General features: G+C 43.3%; 1 non-coding gene across 1 annotated transcript; it reads left to right on the forward strand.

Annotated features, from left to right (window-relative positions):
* Positions 1-6800: 6800 nt before the first annotated feature.
* Positions 6801-6907, forward strand: LOC121158884. The gene has a single exon (XR_005884256.1). It is a non-coding gene; the product is annotated as a U6 spliceosomal RNA (small nuclear RNA).
* The last annotated feature ends 470 nt before the right edge of the window (positions 6908-7377 follow it).

Below are 7377 nucleotides of genomic sequence, written 5' to 3' on the forward strand. Positions count from 1 at the left end.
GTTCATGAAATGTGGACCTGTGTCTAAGGAAAGGCTAGCACTACCCTCCTTCCCTCTGTATCAAGGGATCAGTTAACAAGCACATCATGTAGACATGATTAATAGCATTTTCCTTACTCAGGGTCTCATGGGCTTTATTTGCAATAATGATCTGGAGAGATTTTCCCAAGCACTCACAGTAATCCACACACTTTCTACCAGAGACATGTCTTATACATTTGACACACGGAGAATGTAATTTTTCAACATGACAAAATTATTTTCAATAAGAACTATATCGTGGAACTGAAATAATGATCAGGAAAAAAATACAGAGTGAGACTTTTTTATATCACCCTTCCTACAAATAATACTAGCAATAAATAGATGTTACAGCATCAAAAAGTCATCTAGTAATGGATTATTTTCTCAATGTTTCTCGGGGGTCTTTGAAAGAAAGAGATGAAGACAGGCAAAAATAGAGAAACAAAGGTGGCAGGAACACAAAGAGAAAGACCTCTCCCAATGACAACTATCAGAGTTGAGCCAAGTCTGAAATTATGAGTCCAGAATACGATCCAGATCCCCCCCGTGTGGCAGAAATCCATCACATGAGCCATCACTACTATCTCCTGCGATCTACATTAACAGGAAGCAGAATCAAGATTTGGAGCCAGCATACGGAATGCAGGCGTCAACTTCTAGACCAAGAACTCCCTTCCCAGGACCATTCCAGTGGTTTGTATGATAATTCTTCACTTGTGGTGCCAGCATGCCATATGGGTACTAGTTCATGCCCTAACTGCTCTACTTCTGAAAATCCAGCTCTCTGCTTCAATCACTGCACCCATTTGGGAAACCCAAAGAAAAATCCTGGCTCCTGACTTGGGATTGGCTCAACTCAACATCAGCTCAGCTCTAGCCATTGTTGCCATTTGGGGATGGAACCAGTGGATGGAAGGTCTCTCTTTGTCTCTCTTTCTCTCTGCAAATATGCCTCTCAATTAAAAAATAAATGTATCGTTCTGGCCCCACCCTGCTGCCACTTTCTTACAGCAGGAAGAGTCTGGGCAGTGTTCTGCTGTGGGGCTGGGGCAAAATGAGCCCTCTTCAGCGTGGCATGTGTGGAGGGTGCCCAAGCCAGGTCAGACCCCATGCCTAGGACCAACGCCATGGCCACTGCTGCCACGCAGTGAGTCCTGAGCTTTTGGGCGGCCAGTGCACCCAGTGGGTGCCAGGCTCCGCCTGCTGGCTGCCTGGCGATTAGCTCTAGGGTTTTTTGGGTGTGTAATTGCTGCCTAAAGACATCAATGGATAAAGCCAATGTGAAAGAAGGTTAGGGATGAATCCTATGTGATTCCCAGCGAAGGGGTCACCGAACTTGCTGGCAAGGGTGGGGACTAAGACCTGGCTGTTTGAAGGAGATCATCCATATGATCTGTTTGAGTCAGATTGATTCACCAGCCCACATGAAGTGCTGAGATGGGCTGTTAGCATAGACATTGCTGACTGCCATACGCCAGTCCATACAAAAGCTATGACTGAGGGCCTGTCTGGCAAGGTTGGATCCCAGTACCTGGCTGAGTGTCAGAACATTGGTGAATCAAATTAGGAAAGGTCAAGACACCAACCAGCACATGAGAGAACCAGGTCCGGAGGTAGATTCTGTGGGGAATAAATGGGCCCAACCCTGTGGAAATACAAGTCCTGCTCATTAGCTTAACAGTTGGGGTGTGATGGGCTGAACTAGGAACGACTATGGAATCTACCGACACTCATGGGTGCTGAGGCTGCCAACAGCCTGGGCAGGTCCAGGCTGCAGCACCCAAACGTGCATCCTACCACAGTGTGTGAGGCAGGCCAGACCACAACATCCTCCAGTTCACACAAAGGCCAAGATGGAGTGGCAGGCTATGCTGGGCAAGGACCTAGCATCTGCTGGAGCATGTGAGCTCTGGGTCGAGGAGTGGACTGAGCAGGGGAACCTGAGAACTTGGAGAACCTATTGGGGGGGTCACAGCTCCCACTGGTGAGCATGTGTTTCAGGCATCCAAAGGCAAAGGTCATGACAGATGAGGGAGTAGGCCTAGCTGGGTCAGAGCAAGCACTTACTCATGCAAGATCGATAGGTGGGAACACACTTAGTTGGGGAGCTAAGGGCACACCTTGGCTGGGTTCTGGTCCCCACTGGTAAGCACGGGACTAGAATGGGAGCCATGTTCTGGTCTGAATATGGCAGCAGCATACCTTGGCACAAGTGTGAACTGAGGCTGAGTGCGCCGGACTGGGCTAGCCCCAGCACCCACTGATTCTGGTGAGAACCAGGGTAGCTATAGGATGGGCTAGGCTAGGTTTTTGCCTGATGAGCTGGGTATGCGCTGTGTCTGTGTATGAACCAGGCTAGACTGGGCTGTAATACCCAACAATAATAGCCAGAATGGGTTAAAGGCTGGTCAGGAATAGCCATTGTTCCTGCTAGACCAGGAGGTAGACTAAGTAGGGCTGGCCCATAGACCCACCCTTGTGTGCAAGATCTGGCAGTGGGAATGGTTCTGATGGAGGAGCTTGGGAAACTCCTTTATCAGGACACAGTTCATGCAGGTGAGTGCAAGAACCACAATAGGGAGCAGCCCAGACCAAGCCAGGGAAGAGTACCCAGTGGCATACATTTGGCACAGGTTGGGGGCAAACCAGGCAAGGCCAGTTCACATCACCCACTGGTGAATCCAAACATGAGAATGGAGTGTGGGTCGGGCCAGGTCCAACACACCAATACACATGAGAGCTTGTGTAGGTGCTGGCTGGGGTGAGCTAGGCTTTAGCCCCCACCAACCTGAGCTGGAATTAGGGCCAGGCTGGGACAGGCTACAACACTCACTAGCAAAACCTGAGGTGAGGCAGGACATGTCAGACTATGCCATGGCGCCCAACTAGCACACGCAAGATCCGGTGGGGGAGGGAAGGGGTTAAGCTGGTAGAGGAAATGTGGGGAGCTTCCCTGTTGGAACACCACTCCCACTGGAGAGTGTGAGTTGGGATGGGGGTAGACCAGACCGGGCAGGGCTACAGCATCTGTGGGTCTCATGTGAGTTAGACAGGGAAAAGCCAGGCTGGATTGCTTGTTCCTCCTGGTACAAGCATACATCAGAATGGGTGAGGGTTAGTTGCATTTGCTACAGCATCTGCTGGCAGATGCTGGCATGGGAGCTAATGCTGTCAAGTTAAACTGCAGAAGCACCTGGAAAATGCATGATTCAGGAGTGGGAGTGGGCTCAGTAGGGAAATAGTGGGCATCTCCGTCTGGGTTGCCACTCCCACCGGACAGCATGAAAACCAGTACTGGGGCAGGCAAGGCTAGACAGGATAGCACCCACCAGCAGGTGTATGGGCTGGATAGTGGGGCTGGTTGAGTTGAACCAAGCTTCAATGCCCATTGACATGTACAAGGGCTGAATGGGATGTGGGACAGACTGGACCAATCTGCTTTACAAGCTTGGGAACCAGGTCAGGAGGAGGCCTGGTGGGGGTTATTAGGAGTTGCCCCGACTAGGCTGTAGCTCCACTGGCTTGTGTGAGGGTTGAGTGTGTGCTGGACAGAATCAGGCTGGACTGCAATACCCATTGATTCATGTGGAAGATAGCGCTGAAAACAGAACTGACCCAGCGATTGCAACCACCAGCATATGCATAAGCTCTTTGGGGCGACGAACTCTGCTGGACCCTGTACTGGTATGCACACACAGGAATCAGGCCTGGGATCACCTCAGACAAAGTTTCTTTGGGGATCCCTCCAACTGAACTGCTGATCTCAGAACCCCAACCATAAAGAGAATTTCAGGTTCCATGGTCTGACCATGGAGTGCATGTGTCAAAGCCGAGCCTTTTTTGAGAAAGGGAAATGGATATATGTTTTTGTGCTATAGCAATGGACAATTACCATTGTAGCTTCTGGTTTTGAACCGTAGTTTCTGCAAATAAATAAATAAAGCACAAGCAACTCTGAATGACCACTAAATCTAAAAAATTGACAAAATCAGGTTCTGTTTACTTGTATACATAATCCTTTAAAATTCACAGATTAAACAAAAAGCATGAAGTTAAAAACCTTGTCTGGAGGAAGCTCCAATTCTTCTGAATTATTTCAAACTTAGTCTCTGAATAAAAGTGGGCAGCTAAATCACATGTGTCAGGGGCCAACTTTATATACAGTGCGTGGCTGCCATGTGAATTACAATTTTCCTTGAAGGAATTTTTAAAAGAAGCTAACTCATAATATATATATGTGTGTGTGTATGTGTGTGTATTTATGTATATATTATATACATATGTTTGTATAAATTTACACATGTTATATATTTATATATACTATATATATAAAACTTTGTATTTCTATATATTTAATAAATAACATTAACCTAGCTGCTTGTTTAGATCCTAAACAAAGACTCTTTTTCATATAGTATTTTTCCTTTAAGAGTATTTAGATTTTCAGGGCATGTGATAACAAAAAGCATATTAACTTCCAATTGTTTTCATTATTGTTTATACATTCCCTGCAAACAGAACATCTCTAATTTCCTGTATATGGGATAGATTGAACCTGCAGACCCAACTTCAATTCTAGTCTGAATGAATTCACACTGTTCTTACAGAAACCTTAAAACTGTCCTCTGCTTTCAGTCACAAAAAAGTAAAATTATTCGCACTTCACAGAAGTATACACTGTAAACTTTCCTTACTTAAGACCAACACATACATGCCTCCTTCTTCATAAAAATTCTCAGAATAGGTCTGAGTCCTTGGGCTAGAATAGATACCTCATCATGATTTTAGTTCAATAAGATTTACTTTTAGCCCTCTGTCTCTATCCCAAGCATGTCTCTCCCCAAGACAGTGTGTGTGAGTGCCTGACCTGCCATATGTGTCTTATTTCTTTCATGATCTAGCTAAACCTAATAGGCAAAAGGTCAAGTCTTCATTGTATCTGCTTGCTCACAAGCTCACAATGTTGTTTACTTTCCTTCCAAAAGAAGTATGTGGGGGTCGAATATGTTAGTTGCTTCTTACAAGACTTGTGTTTTCTTGCATGTCGTATTATCTCAGCTCTTTTCTTCTGTATATTTCCCTGATAGAGTTAGCAGAAATCATTGAGTACAGTTCTCAGTCATAAAGCAATTTCCTACTTTTAATCTATGGTGTTCTTGGATAATATTTTTTCCTTAATGGAAATTTACATTTCAATATTTAAAGTGTATTATTTTTGCTGAGAAAAATAACTTTAAATCTTTGCTCATTATCCAGATCTTTGTCCAAGTAGAGGTATTTGACAATAAAAGAAAATCATCAAATGTTAATTTCACCAAACTTCACCAAATAAATCAACTGATTGATTTATTATGAATTATACGTACAACTTATTTTATACACATCACTTACTATTTATTACTATTCCATAAAGTTTGTTGTATAAATTTGCAATGAACATCAATCATGTCAGAAGCTACACTAGGTTTCAGAGTTAAAGTGACAAAAAATGCAGCAAATACTTTCTGGCTTCATGAAGCTTATCATCTACAACTGATTTGAGTTTACACTGTTTTGAAAATATTTTATTATTTTCAAAGATTCATCTATTTTATTTGAAAGTCAATGTTCAGAGAGAGAGAGATCTTTCATCTGCTAGCTCACTCTCCATTGACTGAGTTGGCCAGAGGTTAGTTCGGTCATTGCAAAAGCTGAGAGTCAGGAGCTTCTTCTGCTTCTCCCACCTGAGTGCTGGGTCCTAAGGGTCTGAGTCATCTTTGCTGCTTTTCCAGGCTATTAGAAAGTTGGATAGGAAGTGGAGCATCTGGGAATATAATCATCGCCCATATGGGATGCCAGATATGCAGGTGAGAGATTAGCCTGTATGCTGGATCCAAAAATAATTATTTACTTAAAAGTGGGATAGGGAGAAGGAAAAGGGGAAAGAATGAAAGAAATCTTCTATCACAGGTTCATTAGCTAAATAGTTGCAATGGCTGAGGCTGGGCCAAACTTAAAGCAGGAGCCAGGAACTTCATCCTGATCTCTAAATGAGTGGAAAGGGTCCAAGGATTGGGCCATCCTCTTCTGCCTTTGTAGGTCATGAGCAGGGAATTGGATTAGGAACAGGAAAGGCAGGACTTGAACTAGCATTCCAATATTGGATTCTGGCATTGCACTAAGTGATTTAATTCATTGTGCCACAACAGTGGCCTCAAGTTTACATTAATTGTGCTACTTCTAAAATTCAGCTTTTGACTTATTTTCACATGAATTTTTAATTTAAAAAATACCTGTGTTTCAATCAAAGACTTCATAATCTATAATATGTAGGTAGCTTTAGAGAGAACACAGAATAGCTGGGAGTGATGTTCCCGAATCATTAAGGGCTCAGATTACAGCAGCAGGCTTTCCTGAGTCAAATCTTGGTTCTCCCCTATTGAGGATGGTTAACCTTGATAACCTAAGGGACCTCCTTATTCCTTCTTTCTTCAAGGGCAAATTGGATAAAAGTCACACATATCTCATATAGTTACTTTGAGAATGTTGTAAGACCTAAAGGATTAAGAACAGTGACAGAACATAGTAAATAACAGAGCCAGCTATTATCAATAATGATCATCTACAACAAATATTTAAAGCCATTATAAGAATATTAGACACAAAACATAAGATCATTAAATCTCTAAATATCAAAACCAATGTACTAATACTTCAGAGTTCAAACATTTGGCTTTTAAATACATAGGATAGTCAGGAAAACAGAACCCATACTAGATATTACAAATACAGAGATGGTGCTCACTTTGGCAGCACATACACTAAAATTGGAATGATACAGAGAAGATTAGCATGGCCCCTGCGCAAGGATGACAGATAGAAGAGATGGCCTATGGATATGTTAACAGGGTTGGAAGAGGGAGAAGGAAAGAGTTAGGGGAGGGTGTTCTGCAAATCAGGAAGTTGAGGTTGCTTGCTCCACTGGTGCATACTGTCTAAGCTTTGTTACCTTAATCCTGGAGGCACTGCTGTTGTCAATGCTAAAGTGATCATGACTGAGGCTGTCTCGTTGTCAGGACTAGACAACATGAGAAGATTCACTCCTGTGGAACACACCATCATTCTGCTCCCCTTAGAAATACCAGCAATTGCAACAGGTAAGGAAATGTCTTCTGACTACTGTTCTCCCACAAGCATATCTCCCTGGTGCAATTTAAGGAAACAGAGCCGGCAAAGGGAGCCTAGAAAATGTAGTTTTTGCTGTTTTGAGACTTTGAACCCTAAGAATGCAGAACACAAGAGAAGGCCAATGTAGAGCTAAGAGAATATAGATAGGTAAATATTACAGAAAGTAAACATATTCAAACATAAACC

Source organism: Ochotona curzoniae, unplaced genomic scaffold (genome assembly GCF_017591425.1).
Source record: "Ochotona curzoniae isolate NIBS_2020 unplaced genomic scaffold, NIBS_Ocur_1.0 contig_3819, whole genome shotgun sequence".
Taxonomy (NCBI): Eukaryota; Metazoa; Chordata; class Mammalia; order Lagomorpha; family Ochotonidae; genus Ochotona; species Ochotona curzoniae.